This window comes from Miscanthus floridulus, chromosome 1, assembly GCF_019320115.1.
Source record: "Miscanthus floridulus cultivar M001 chromosome 1, ASM1932011v1, whole genome shotgun sequence".
Lineage (NCBI taxonomy): Eukaryota > Viridiplantae > Streptophyta > Magnoliopsida > Poales > Poaceae > Miscanthus > Miscanthus floridulus.
In genome coordinates this window covers 110,832,523-110,848,443 of record NC_089580.1, presented here as the reverse complement: position 1 = coordinate 110,848,443, position 15,921 = coordinate 110,832,523, and the positions used below count along the sequence as shown (strand labels likewise).

At 49.8% G+C, this 15,921-nt stretch overlaps 1 pseudogene; it reads left to right on the top strand.

The window, feature by feature from the left end:
* The first annotated feature begins 14,227 nt into the window (after positions 1 to 14,227).
* Positions 14,228 to 14,313, top strand: LOC136511999 (small nucleolar RNA R71; annotated as a pseudogene).
* The last annotated feature ends 1,608 nt before the right edge of the window (positions 14,314 to 15,921 follow it).

Here is a 15,921-nt window from a genome sequence, read left to right as displayed (position 1 = left end):
GGCTCAATTCTTGTGTACGTACGGCCAAATACCTTGCTGTTTTGCGCAGGTACTACAACAAGAATGTTAAAGAACGGTTCTTCGTGATCAGGGACACAAACCAGGCTGGTGTACACAAACTCGCAACTCCATAGGAGGGACCCTTCATGATCAAGGAAGTCACACGACCAACGTCTTACAGGTTAGCTCACCTGGACGGTACAGACGTACCAAACTCGTGGCACATCGACAAGCTTAGACGTTTCTATGCTTAACTACTGAGATATGCACTCCTCTTGTACTTTCAATTTAATTCAATAAAGCAATTATGATTTCTCCGAGCACTCTAATGTGTCACTTTGAGTTTTATGGTTATTCTAACTTAGCCAGTAAAAGCCGACCACCACCCCTTCTATGGTTTTCGGAGAAGGCCCTGTCTCCAGTTCCTCCCAATACGTGCATGGGATCTGCTCTCTACATTACGGGTGATCAGCAGGTCCCCCTTGGTTTAACTTGTCTGCGTCTACATGTGCACAGGTCACCAGACCTCACACTCCGACCACATGGAAAACTAGGGCCGCACAAACTTTTTAGGATGATGTGTCGAGAACGATGGTACAACTAAATAGAACGTTAATATGTTCTTACTTAGTTACACCAACATAAAGTATCAAGCTTAAATACGCTTTCTACAAAGCAAACAAGCTTATAATAATATACAGTTACGTTATTACAAGCTTGCCTGAAGAGGCTCAAGTTCACAATAACACAACTATGTCCTCCTTCTACAGCTCTAAGCCTATTACATTGGCTGGTCGGGGCGCAGGGCACTTACTGCTCGCCGCTTCCGATACCCTACTCGAGTCCCGGGGACTCTTGTGCTAGTCGAGCTGATGGGGATGGCCCCACCGGTGCCTGGCTAGTCGAGACCGCAGGCTTCGTTGGTTGGCTTGCTCCTGATGGCATTTCTAGCTGACTCGTCGATGGCGTACCCTATACAGGTGCTATCCCACCTCCACATAGGTTAATATCACCAATTATCTTTGATGACAAGTCCAGCTGGGCCGTCCGAAGTTCCTCTGCCATGTCTGGGTCTACCTCCTTCGGGTACCCAGCCTCCAGGCGCTTGAGGTCGATCAGGGGGTAGTGGGCACGCACCATGCTTAGTACATGGGCACCCATGTACTCACCAGCCTCCTTCACAAACTCTTGGAATCATCCCCACGCTTGTCTGCATCTCTCGACCAGTCCGAGCTGGGGCGTCCTCGGCTCTTCCTCTATGAGTGCCGGGTCGATAAGGTTGAGGACGGGCACAATGCCAGTTGCCACTTCTGGGCACCATTTCTTCCATGTGTCCCGCTCCTCGGTGGCCTTGAGGCATCGTGCTTTCCAGTCGTCACGCTCTTTGATCACAGCCTCTAGGTGCTTCTTGGCATTGACTTTCAAAACTGAACACAGTACAAAACATCAAATGTGATAACACAACAAGGCAAGGTGGGCAACAGAATGAGAAAGGTGATCTGGAATACTTACTTTTTAGTTCCTCCTTCATTTTGTTGATGTGGTCTTGGAGTTGAGACTGGCTGCGTGCTAGCTTCATGTTGTCCTCCTTCAGGCGACCACACTCTGCGGTCACACAGGTATTTTCCCCTTGGAGGCAGGCCACTTCAGCTTCTAAACCTGCATTACAGCTGTTACTACCAAGAATACAACAACACAAGTCCTGCACTTGCTATGATAAGATGAAACTTTACTTGTTTTCTCCAGCTCTTTGTTATTGAGCTGGCCAACCAGGTTTTGGTTCTGTGTTTCTCGATCTGTCCTCTCCTGGTCGGTGGCTTCAAGTTGGCGCCGCAAGCGTTCCACTTTGGCCGCCAGTTCTTTATTGGTCACCGTGATTCCTTCAATCTGGTCGAAGCACCTCTTTCGGTATTTTGCGGTTTTCATCAAGTCCTACATACAGACAAGCTAAGTCAGACAGTTTGACTACATAACAGGGTCAAGGATTCAAGCCAAACATACCTGGACTTCTATCACCAGACGCTTGGCCACCCATTCGACTCTTAGGGTCTCTTCGACCTCTGGGATTTCTTCGTGCATAACCCATTCGTCGTTTCGATAGCGCGACACATATACATGTTGTCGCCTATCTTGGGGATGGCCCAGGACCTCTTCTACTTCTTCCTCTTTAGCCTCCTATTCGGGAGCCGGCGCTGGTCTGGAGTCTGTAGACTCCACGACCACCAGGGCTTTTCCACGAGCCGTCGCGTCGGCAAGAATGCTCTAGGCCACTTCTGGCTGCTGCTCCTCGGCTAGATCTGGCTCCCTTGGCGCCATGGTATCCGCCTCAGCAGGGTTCATGCTCGGAGCACTTGTACTCTACTCGGCTGTCTTCTCGACCAGCCGCTCGGGGACTGGCGTCTGGTCATCCACCTGCTGAGGTCCAAGCGGAGTTCCTACTATAGGCTCCTCCACGGCTGGCTGCTGGGCAATTTGTCCTGCCTTTGCTGGTGAAGTTGTGCCGCACCCGGCTAGCTGGTCGGGGTTCTCGGTGGACGCCGACCTAATATATCAGAGACAAGTTCAGAAGATAATAGTATCTAATGCAAATTACAAGCTTACATCAAAGATATAGATATTTACAGCTTCGATTTGTGGAATGATGTGGCGAAGGAGCGTCTCCTCGACTGCCCCTACTCCGCGTGCTCGGCAGGTTCCACCGGGTCTTTTTCCACCTCCAATACAGGCGTCGAGGTTTGATGCTCGATGTTTCCCTTGCTTGTCCTCTGTGTTGCAGTGGTCGGTGATGCGACCACTACTGGCACAGAGGAGCCACCCTGCTCCAACGACCCCATTTGTCTTCTCCTCTTTCGAGGGATGAGCCGGAAGATGTCCGCATCCTCTACTTCGTCGTCCAACAGGGGGAAGATGGCTTGGCGTCGTTTGCTGGCCGCCGGATGCTTGCCAGCGGCTCTGGTTGATGCGTCCTCCATAGTCTCGAGTGCTGCCCAGTGGACGTCGTCGGTCCTAGCGCTGGTCTGGCCGGCTGGGCCGGCAGCTTGCGGCCAATCTACACCGGGGGAGGCGACACGAACACTGCTGCCCGGTCACGACCATTACACTGCGACACAAAGCGGGGACAACAGTCAATTTCTTGTTACAACATGACTCTACAGTTAAAAGGAGGCATCATTTACCTTTGGGGGAGGTCGAGCCAGCTTGAAGGCATGCTCGATGTCGTTCAGCCTGACGTAATCGGGATCGTCCAGGTTGAATAGCTCCCCAATCCTGGCCTTGATTTCCATCTTATCGAGCGGCTCCTTCCTGGTCCTTGTTGGATCGGCGCTCCCCTGGTACTCGAAGCCTAGATGAACCCTCTTCTGGCAGGGCTGGATCCTTCGGCTGATGAAGTTCCCGACCACACTTGGGCCATCTAGCTTTCCCCAAGGGATCATCCCGAGCAGTTCGGCGATCTGCTCTAGGTTCTCGGGCTTCTCTATCCAGCTATTCTTCTTCTCTGGAATCAGTCCCATGTCGCACAGGGTGATGGTGTTCAGCTCTTCATGGATGTAGAACCACTTCTTGTACCACTCATCCAGTGAGGTGTTCCAGGGGCAGTGCAAGTATTGTGCTTTCATGCCGTCGCGCAGATTCAGGTAGACGCCTCCGGCTATCTTCGAGCCACCGCTCCCTTTCTTCCGAAGACAGAACAGGTGGCGAAAGAGGTCGAAATGGGGCTGGAAGCCACCATAAGACTCGCAGAGATGGATGAAGGTGGAGATAAGGATAATCGAGTTGGGATGCAGATTGCAAATCCCAATCTCATAGTACAAGCAGAGACCCCGAAGGAAAGGGTGCACTAGAATCCCGAAACCCCATTTGAAGAAGTCTTCAAAAACCACAATCTCACCTGGTTGTGGATCAGGGAAGCTTTCTCCTTCCGGCACACGCCATCCCGCGAGTGCCTTGTTGTGGAGCACTCCCATGGCGACGAGGTCCTCGATGGTCTGCTCATTGCTCCGCGACTTCCACCATTCCTTCGCCATGACCCTACCTTTCTTCTGGGCGTCTCTCTTCGCCATTAGTTTGTCCTTACTAAGGGGGTGGATGCGGTGATGAGGGGATTGGCGATGATTTTCGGAGGAATAGGGTTCGGTAGGAGGAAGAAGAAGGTTGCGGCGGCGGATGACAATGGGGAACGGTGTGAGTAACTTACCAGATCTACATTATATAAAACAAAGAGCTCCGTCATTTCGTTCGCCTGAGATTATTGGGAGTCGTGCGCACGCGCCACAGACGGTTGTTCACACAACCTCGAAACCTATGCCAATAAATGCGCTCCTTCGTTACCAGTGTACGCGCCTCTTTGTTGATAGTGTAAGAGGGCCCACACTGATGCACCTCCATATAGGTGCCAAGTGACTGTTTGCCAGAAAAGAGTAAGAAGACAGAATGACGTACTATACCCATTTGCTTTTTTGATCAGGCGTGTCAGACTGGACTTGGCAGAGAATAGAGATAAATACATACACCGAATAAATACATTAATGGCGTTCGAGTTTTTGATGCCTGTTTCGCGCTCAAGGATGGATCAGACTCTTACAATGCTCTGGGACCGCCTAGACCACTGCCATGCTCTGGGACCGCCCAGACCACTGAAGTGCTCAGGGACTGCCTAGACCACTGCTGTGCTCGGGGACTGCCCAGACCACTGCCGTGCTCGTGGACCGCCCAGACCACTAAAGTGCTCGGGGACTACCCAGACCACTACTATGCTTGGGGACTGCCCAGACCACTGCCATGCTCGTGGACCACCCAGACCACTGAAGTGCTCGGGGACTGCTCCGACCACTAACGTGCTCGGGGACTACTCCGACCACTATCGTGCTCGGGGACTGCTCCGACAACTGATGTGCTCGGGGGCTATCCCGACCACTGATCGGAGAATCGTTCTCCTCGGCTACATGTGATTTGTACTCACATACAGTTGAGAGATATTTATTTAGACCTTGCTACAAGGCTCATACTTTGCCTTCTAGCAAGCTCGGGGACTACATCGGTATGATGCACCTGCTGGTGCATCTCGTATCGCCTGTACGACGATTAGGTACTCAACTTAACTGGGAATTCTTTTTAGACCCTGGCACCACGTGCCTACTTCACCTACTACCAAGCTCGGGGACTAAGTGGGCACACTTCACCTTGCGGTGAATGTGTTTGTTTTTCGACCACTATGCCTCTGATGATCAAAGATGCTACGCTCCAAGACACACTTACATTTCTTTTCAGAAATACAAGTGGGCACACTTCCTGAGATGGAAATCTTTTTCTTTTTTCTTAAGAGCACCATACATTCTTCGGACAACCTATTTCTCCAGCGACGACGGTGGTCGAAAGATGTCAAGGACTCGGGCATAACTTGTCGGAGAAGGTTGAAATGGCGTGTCGCAGCATAATACATGGTGCTCGGGGACTAGCTGTGGGGGTATTAACCCCTATACCCTTACGGCTAAGCTTGGGCCGGCCCGGATCGATGGGTCTGGTCCATCCGAAAGACGACGTGCGGCCCAGCCAACCTGGTTGGAGTCCCACGCAAGGAGTCAAGGCGGATTTGGCGATCAAGTAGGATCCTGGTCGGTTAGAATAGGAATCCTTATCCGGCCACATATGGCAATTGTAACTGAATAGGATTAGTTTCGAGATCTGTAACCCTGCCCCCCAGACTATATAAGGCGGGCAGGGGATCCCTCTAAAAAACATCTCTCATTGACATACAGCAATACCAATCAGACGCAAGACGTAGGTATTACGCCTTCTTGGTGGCCGAACCTAGATAAAACCTCGTGTCTGTCTTGCGTCACAGTCTTGTTTGTGGCTTGCGCATCTGTCTGCCGACAATCTACTACCTTGGGCATACCCCTAGCTAGACTGCCGACCATATTTTGTCGACACCGCTTAGTTCACCAGTTAAACTGGTCGGCTTCGACTTCCATCGCTCGGATCACCGGTTAAATTAATTGGCTTCATGTCAAACTGCTTGGACTTGTTCAAGACAACGTTGCTCAAAGGATATAAGGCGCTCAAGGACTAGCTATGGGGGTATGGCCCCCAGTACCCACAAGACAAGACATGGGCCATGCCCCAAAGGTGGCCTAGCCCACAAGATCAAGGCGTGCACCGCAAGACTACATGAAGATGTGATTTATTGTATAATACCAAATAGTTTATTTTCCTTGTAACCCTACCCCTCCAAAGTATATAAGGAGGAGCAGGGGTCCCCTAGAGGGGATATCGAATCTGATACATAATCAATACAAAATAATAGAGCATAGAACATAGGGTTTTACGTCACATTGACGGCCTGAACCTATATAATTTTGTGTCTTGTGTCTCTGTTACCATCCGGTTCCTGATCACGCGCCCACCCACCAATCATCTACTACCAGGATATACCCCTTGGTAGACTGCCGACTATATTTCATCGATAGTAATGCTTAATGACACTCAGGGGATAAATCTATAAGATAATGTAAACTAGTCAACTCGGGAGAACAGCGGGTGAGGTAGATTCCTATGATATTCTTATTACAGGATCAAAGTATATATATATACCAAACAATAGCTAAGACTAACTCTACTCTTGTGCACTTCGGGATGCCGCTTAGACGGTAGAGTACCCACAATTGATAACTCTACTGATGTGACTATGGTCCTACAATTTAAGAACCTGCTCAATTCAGAGTGGACTACAAAGGATAGATGGGGTTGTCACCTCCCGCTGCTACCACCCAACCAGAGAATAGGGTGTACTCACAGTTAGAGCATCGTATAAGCACCATGCTTACATGAGGCTCGGCTACTTAGCCAAATTGATAAACTAGCAGGCTAAGCGCTCTATGAACCCACACACAAAAGTTTGATAACCTCAACTAAGCAAGATACATATTAAAAGTAAGCATAGCATGTAGATAGGAATATGATGAATTTATAATAAGTCTTACAAGATGTAGAAGTGAAAATACAAGGCTTTGCCGAGCCTCCAAGACTAGATCCAGAACTTGAGCATGAGCCCAACTCGACCCTCACTCCTGAGCTACTAATCTACTACATTGGAGAGTCTAGACCTAATCCTCTTGATGTATCTTGATCTCTGAATGAGATGTATGAATTAGGGTTTCAGGGATGGTCTAGGGAGGGGGGTTAGGGGTTGCTATATATAGGCTAGAGCATCAATTCTAGACCCTCGGATCAAACTGACTTGAAAGAATGGCATAGATGTAATCTAGGAGGTGGTGGAGAACCGAACATTCGAAGGAGGGGCTGACAGGTGGGACCAGGGGGCTAGGTGGCCTAGTAGGTGGGGCCTGAGCGGCTGCACATGGCAGCCACCTACCCTTCGCTTTAGCCACCTGCCCTCCGCTTTAGTCTTCCCACATTCGGTTTCGTTGTGGATAAATGTGAATTGCTTTGACGAATAGGCCCTCCTTGACTGGTTTTCTGAGTAAAGACTCCTGCAAACACAGATTCACCAAAACTTGTGGAATTTATTAGTTTAAACCCCTAGACCTATGTTGGTGATCCTTTTTAAGTATTTATATAATTTTTATTGATAGTTTATGATGAACGTTAACTACCATCAACAGCGGGCCTATGGCGAGGTGGCCAATGCCTCAATTGGAGCCAAAGGTGGCCTCCTTTCCTTCACTTGTGGCCACAGGGAAGGCGAACTGACTCGATGGTGGTGACCAAAGGACATGGCAGGAGTCCGCACAGCGACAAGGTGCACGGCGGAGCTCTGGTGAGCTCGCGGCTATGGCGAACTAGGGCAATGCGAGGGCTTTCTGTCCAACCAGCCACATGGTAGGGTACACGGGGTCACGACTGAAGCTCGATGGCTAGATCTCGTCATGCAAGGTGGTCGGAGCTAGCCTAGAACACCACCAGCATGGTGGCGGCATGGGCGCGTGGTGGTCCGAACGAGGTGGACATGACCAGCGGCCCTCGGGGCTTCTCTTTTCCTCCCATCTAGCGCGTTACGTGTCCCTTGGCGAGGCAAAACTTGCCGAGGTGCTCGTTCTACCTCTACTGACCTGATGTGGTCGGAACGAAGTTGCGCCATGGTAGGGTCTGGCCTTGGCGAGCATGGTGGTGTGTCGTGGTGGCGCCAGTGTTCCTGAGCCCATGTGGCTCAGTAAGGCTGAGCCTTGGCTTGTGTGCGTGTGTGCGTGTGTGCGGTGCATCATAACGGCGAAAAAGGCTGGCCTTTGGCCCTCCCAAGGGGGATAACACTGGCGGCATGGCCATGGTGTGTCCACAGCAGCAAGCATGGGAGAGCGGCGTTGGGGGATCATTGTGGTGGTAGGGTAGATAGGATAGTGGTGCAGTGATGAGGCGAGGCCATGTTGATGGGAAGTAGTGCCGTGCTGAACCGCTACAGCGATGAAGACTGATCGAGGTGCCGTCTTCTTCTCTGGCAAGCTTGAGCAACTCTGGCAGGCTCGACTCCTTCCCTCCCTCCTTCTCCTTCCCTCCTCCCTTCTCCTTTCTTCTCTTGGTCTTGGCGTGTGGTTGGTGAAGCCACCAGTGGTGGCGGGGTGGATAGGGGAGGGCTAGGGCACCGGGTGTGCCCCTTTATAGGGAGGTCACGGCCATGGCAAGTGATGAACAGCAGGGGAAGGGTAGAGGGGGTACGTGTAGGGCTGATACGGCTTCTAGGCTAGGGTTTTGGGAGCGCGGGGTGATCACGCGGGCGCTGGCGCTCCCAATTCGAGCGGCGTCCGATCAAAAAGGCAGGACGAGGTGGCATCATGGCGATGGGGCCATGGTGGCGATATCATGTGGTGTGGCATGGCTAGGGGAGGCACGGGGGTGCTGCGAATCATGGATGTGGCAGTCCATCCATGCTCCATCACCGAACAACTTGGAAACGGGCGGCGGAGATGCGAGGCATGGCCTCAGATGCTCGTCGACGAGGTGCTCTGCCTTGGCGGGAAAACTAGAGGAGAGGGGGAAACAAAGGGGATGATAGGCAGAACCCACTCATCAGCGGCTATGGTTAAGGCGACAGTGGTGGTGCATCATGACGCGTTGCTAGTCCGGTGGTGGTGCGCGCGCAGGAGCGGAGCTAGGCCATGGCGCTGGCTAGGGCTAGGCTGGCCTTTCTTGGACAATAGGAAGCGAGGCGGTGGATGTTCAGTGAGATGGCACACTAGACGGCGAGTCAGGGGAGGAGCATGGTTGCTTGCATGCCTCCGTGAACTCCATCCCCTTTTCCCCTCTAAGATCTGAGCACGAGCTTCACCGCAGTGGATTTCTACAGGTCACGCCAGGCTGCGCACGGGACCACGTGATAACGGCTACACCAAGCCTTGCGACGGACTATCGGGTAAGAACAGGCCGGGCATGGTGCGTACCATGGCGGTGATCTCATGTACTCCTCTAAGGACGGTGGCTGCAACACCACGCCGGCCTGAGCTTGACGAGGAGCGGAGAGGAGGCCGGCCCCGGCAACGGGACTTGGCCAGAGATGACCGAAGGCCGGCCATGGTGCCTTGCAGCCTCCCCAAGCGGGAGGCGATTGGAGAAGGCCCGATCTACGACCTCCATGGCAGGATCTATGTCGGCGGCTCGGCGCAATGCAGATCGCCGGTGGCGGCGGCATGCTACGGCGACTACTCGAGACACTAGGAGACTGGTGAGTGGTGGTTAGGATAGGGTTCTCAGACTCCTGAAGCATGGGGTGGAGGAGCGCCTGGGTAAGACGGCTGCGGGGAATAGAGAAATTAGAGGGAACAGTTAGGGTTCTCGACTTTTATTCCAAGCCTGATGCATCTTGACCATCGGTTTTCATCCAACAGCACGGGAGTGCGAGTGACAGCGGGCTAAGTGAGAAAGGCCCACGTACAGCATGATTTGCTGAAACAAAAAGGCCCAAGGGCACCTATAACTTTTATTTTGTTTATCTTTAGTGCAAAATATGTCTAAATTTTAATAAATATGGTCTACATAAACCTTATGTGCCCTGACTAGACTACAGAAGTAGTGTTACCTAGGATTTCCGAACATTTTGAAAATGGTTTGCTATTTTCAAAGGTTTAAGTCACTTTCTACATGACAGTACGAAGTAATTAGAGGTTGAATTGTGGCTACTGGCGAAACGAGCCAAAATGGAACCAAATTTTATACTTGGTCTCATATGACACAATAAACCAATTTTGATAGAGGTATATGGAAAATTATATTATTTTACAGGGCTAATTCAACCTCCTTTTTCTAGTTTTGCACAAAATAAATGTAATAATTGCCAAAATCGATTAGAAAAAGTCTAAGATTTTGTGTGGTGCTATACTTTGGGTCTACATGCTTGCAAAAAAATTTAAACCATTTCAACATAAGCGGAGTATACATGGTTCACAAATGGATGTGTCGTTTCATGGAACCCTGACTAAAACTCTATAGTTTCCATAGCTCTCCTGTATTTCAGTGTCGTATGTGCTTCAAACTTTTTTCAACCTTGTACGTAACATAAGTTAAGGAAACACTATGTTTCATATTTTTCGGAGATGGTTTGCCATTTTCTACTGTTTAAATGAATTTCAACATGACGCTACGAAGTAATTTGTGGTTGAACTGAGGCTACCTCCGAAACAATCCAAAATGGTACCAAATTTTTATACTTGATCTAATATGGCCTAATGAACTATTTTTTATGGAGGTACATGGAAAATTATATTATTTTGAAGGAGTAGTTCAACCTACTTTCTCGAGTTTAGCACAAAATAAATGTAATAAAGACCAAAATTGATTAGAAAAATCTAATATTTTGTGTGGAGCCATAATCTAGGTCTACATGCTTTCACAAAAAAATTCAAGGCATTTCGACGTAGTCGTAATATGCATGGTTCACAAAAAGAATGTGTCATTTCAAGAAACCATGACTAAGACTCCAAAGTTTCCATAACTCTAGTGCGTTTTGATGTTGTAAGCGCTCCAAACTTTTTCTCAACCTTTTATGTACCAAAAGTAATTCAAACTTAAACTACATGCCATATCAAACAATGTGAAAGCTACGTCCATTTATGAACAATGTACATTATCACTGTCGTTTGCTATTTTCTCAACGTATATTTATGAGACAAAAGTTTTTTTAGATAAATATTAAATTGAGCTTATATAGTGAGCCGTTGAGGACACTGATTATTTTATGGCTATTGACGATACTAAGATTTGCGTACAATCTCATATAGTGTTGATTTTCCAAAAATATGATACATGGGACATCGTAAGATCCTGTGTGATCGACTCAACCCTCACCACACACCCAAGACGCATGCCAAGATGTCCGTGTTTGTTACCTCATTATCGGCACCAAGTGCCTTAGCCACTCACAAACAATCATCCACTAAGAATCACGTCACAGATATAATGCGTAGTAGAAGCAGTAGCAAGTAAGCGAGCGTCTAGCCTAACAGCGGGTGTGCAAGGGTATAGGTTGCAACAAGGTGAAGGCTTACAAGTAATTCTACCATGCAATCCATCACAGATCATTTGCATAAAGTAAAGCGCTAACATCTACATTATAGCATGTCTAGTAAGATTCTATGAGGTTGGGTGCAACGTGGCACCTGGTAGGTCATCTCCAAGCTCCTCAGTGTAGTCGGGGTTGTGCTCCTCAGTTTGCGGCTCCTCTGGGTCTACCAAACGAGACATATAGCCGCGATAAGTGACTCCTATAGATGATCACAAAGAAGCAATAGAAATTCAAAAGATCCAAATGCACTCAAACATAAGCCTATGATGTAGAGCTCATTTTTATAAAAATTTGAACACTAGTTTCAAATTTTTCTGAAGTCGTATGAATTTTCTAAGTTTAAATCATTTTCTGAAAAAGAAAAAGAGTTGAATTAATCTGGTACTGACATGTGGCAGGCTACGATTGTCTGATGCGGATCCGATCACTAACAGGTGGGACTGGGTCAACGATCAACATTGGCTAGGCTCAGACTGGGCTCAGGCGGGCTAGATATTGGGCCCGGTTGGGTCGGTCTGGGCCGGGCAGGGCCCAGACACGTGTCACTCATCCAGGCTATCCACGTGGTGCTGGCGGGCTACTAACGGGCTCGGGTCCATGGGTCTGGTCCACGCTGTACTGTAGCGTGCAGGTCCATGGACCATAGACTCGGTCCGCACTGGACCACGTCCACTCTCTCTTTCCCTTCGGCCTACAGTGCACCGGGTGCACACGAGTCTAGGCGGGGGCACGACGGCTCCCTCTCTCTCTCTCTCTCACGGCGGCGCTCTTGCCGGCGGTGAGCTCACACGTTCTCACGCTATGGTGGCTCAGTAGGGCTGCTAGAGGGCTCTACGGCTTCATGGGCTCATGGCGAGTTCACCGGTGAGCTAAAAGCGAGGACACGGCGGAGTCCACACCATGGCAAGGTGCGTGGCGGAGCTCCGGCGAGCTCGTGGCTACGGTGAACTATGAAATGTGAGGGCTTTCCATCCAACCAGCTACACGGCGGGGTCCACGGGGTCACAACAAAGTTCAATGGCCAGATCTCATCACGCGAGGTGGCCGGAGATGGCCAGAACACCCCTGGCACGTCGATGGCATGGGCGTGCAGCGGTCCGACGAGGTGGACACAACCAGTGGCCCCCGGGGCTTCTCTTTTCCTCCCATCTAGCATGTGATGTGTCCCTGGGCAAGACAAAACTTGCTGAGGTGCTCGTTCTACCTCTATCGGCCCGAGGTGGCCAGAACGAAGCTGCACCATGGCGAGGTCTGGCCATGGCAAGCATGGCGGCGTGTCATGGTGGCGATAGTGTTCCTGAGGCCACGTGGCTCGGCAAGGCTAAGCCTTGGCTCGTGTGCATGTGTGCATGTGTGTGGTGCATCACAATAGGGAAAAAGGCTGGCCTTTGGCTCTCCCAAGGGGGAGAACACAGCGATGTAGCCATGGCGTGTCCACGGTGGTGAGCATGGGAGAGCGGCGGCGGGGGCTCACCATGGTGGCGAGGTAGATAGGATGGTGGTGCATTGATGAGGCGAGGCCGTGTCAACAGGAAGTAGTGCCGTGCCGAACCGCTATGACGAGGAAGACGATCGGGGCATCGTCTAATTCTCTGGCGAGCTCGAGCAACTCCGGCGGGCTCATCTCCTTCCCTTACTCCTCCTTCCCTCCTCCCTTCTCCTTTCTTCTTTCGGTCTTGGCATGTGGTTGGTGAAGCTAGCAGTGGTGATGGGGTGGATAGGGGAGGGCTAGGGCACCGGGTGTGCCCCTTTATAGGGAGGTCACGGCCATGGCAAGAGGCAAACAACGGTGAAGGGTAGAGGGGTACATGTAGGGCCAATACAGCCTCTAGGCTAGGGTTTTGGGAGTGCGGGGTGATCGCGCGGGCGCTGGCGCTCCTAATTCGAGCGGTGTTTGATAAAAAAGGTAGATGGGGTGGCGTCATGGTGATGGGGCCACGGTGGCGACATCACGTGGTGTGGCACTACTGGGGGAGGCATGGGGGTGTCGTGGATCGTGGACGTGGCATCCATCCATGCGCCCTCGCCCAATGACTTGGAAACGGGTGGCGAAGATGTGAGGCATGGCCTCGGATTCTCACCGATGAGGTGCTCTGCCTCGGCAGGAAAACCAAAGGAGAGGGGGAAATGGAGGGGATGACAGGCATAGCCCACTCGTCAGCGGCTACGGGGAAGGCGATAGTAGCAGTGCGTCACGTCACGGGGCGCAAGCACATACTGGGTGTTGGGATGGCGGCGGTGCACGCATGGGAGTGGAGCTGGGCCACGGCACTAGCTAGGGCTAGGTCGGTCGTTGCTGCTGGGCTGCTTTCCCTTTTCTATTTCTTTCCCCCTTTTCCAATTCCTTTTATATTCCTATTTCCATTCTATGATACACCTTGGGCTCCTATGCATGTATACATGTGTTGCCAAGCGTGTACACATCCTTATGGGATCCACTAGGTGTCAACTAGGGTATTACGGTCAATGCCAAGGGTTGGCAACACACACACAATAGATTATTTATAAAAGGTTAAGTTGATTTTATTTCACACATAAAATCAAGAAGATGCAACTCACATGTTGATAAATATTCAAATGCTCAATCGTGCTAACTTGGGATCTACTTGTGCAACTACAAGGGTGGTTTCCTAGTATGCACACTCACCATGCATGGGTTTTGTTAGAAAAATTATTAAGTTGGGATTTTTGGTTATTGGAAAAACCTGGGTTGTTACAGCATGCTTAGACGTATTCTTAGAGTCGCTCCCATGCCTCAGAAATGGATTCTCGGACTTGCTGTTGAAAGTTAGAAATTTTGATATGAAGGAGATTGGTCTTACCGATGGGGAAGAACTTGACGAGGAAGTCATTTGAACACTTCTCCTAAGTATTCAATGTCACGACCCGGTCTTGACACCCTTGTGAGCATCAGCATCATGAGCACAATTGCATTTGTAATCTAAAAACTATAAACTAAACTGTACTTCTTTCTACATTCAAACTACTCACTATTGACTTGCCGGATGGTCCTCCAGCACCACTGAACCATCCGCCAATTCATCAGCACGACTAGACAGAGTCCAGACCCTATCAATCAATTCACCGACACCACCGGACAGTCCGCCATCACGACGGAACGTTCGATAGAGTCATCCCATGCAGAATTGTTAAGTGTCACTTGGAGAGATCACTTGGTCCCACTTGACAGCCCACCTATCTAGCTCATAGAATGGCTAAGGTAGAGCACCCACCAGCTCACTCATTCACTCTTGCACTTCCTATCTCTCTAGTTCATCTCTCTCTCCACCCTCTCTCACACTCAAGCAAGAAGAGAAGGAAATGAGAAGAAAGGAGAAGCGATTGAAGCTTGGATGCAGCAAGAGATGGCCATGGAGACCACCTAGAAGCTCTCATCCATGAGAGGTAGGGGTTGGAAGAGGGAGGAGCCCTCTCACCCTTGTCATAAGGAGCTAGGAGAATGAGGAAGCAAGAAGAAGAAGATTTTGAGTTACCAAGGGTGAGATCCAGCTACTCCATCTTCTTATAGAGCTCTGCATCTTCTCATTGCAACCCTTGGTAAGGATCTAACCAAGCCAAACCTAGGATTTTACCTTTTAGGAGCCATAACCTAAGAAATGTCAATTTCTAGCCTAGGTTTAGTTTGCACCTAAAGTAGCTAGAACCAACTAGCTAGATATGCTTTATAGAACCCTAGTAACATACCCTAGAGATGGTTTGCACATGCAAGTACCATAGATAAAGATTTGGATTTCGAGTTGCTAAGAAGTGTTCACAGTCAGTAATGATGGAGGGTCTGACATCACTAGCAGAGTGTCCGTCAGTACTGAGTAGCTATCTATTTACTTGCACAGCACGCATTATAATTCACCAGAGTCTCCACCACTACACCAGAGTGTCCGTTGAATTATAAGTCAGAGACAGAGGAGTCCCTAAGAACCCATTCCTCAGCTTTTGGCATAGCGGAGCGTCTGTTGATATTCTGGATTGTCCTCTGAATTATAAAGCTAGAACCCGAGAGTACCTAGTTCACATCGGATGATCCGTAACACACACGGAGTGTCCGATAGAGCTTGAGCACTTAGCAGACAGCTAAACCCTATAGACCTAATGTGACGGATGGTCCGTCACCTCGATGGAACGATCTATTGAATTATAAATTGAACACAGAGACTCCCGAGATCACTGACTCCATACCAGAGAGTCTGATGATCCTAGAGTGCCAAATTCCCACTAAGTCCTAGAACCACCGGAGCATCCAACATCCACGCTGGACTATCCAACAGTCACCAGTCAGTAGACCTTAGTGTACACCTACACACTCACTCTTGTAACACTAAAGCTTAATCAACTAAATATCATTGCATGACATCCCATGCTATGAGTATTGTATTATACGCAATTCGTTCATC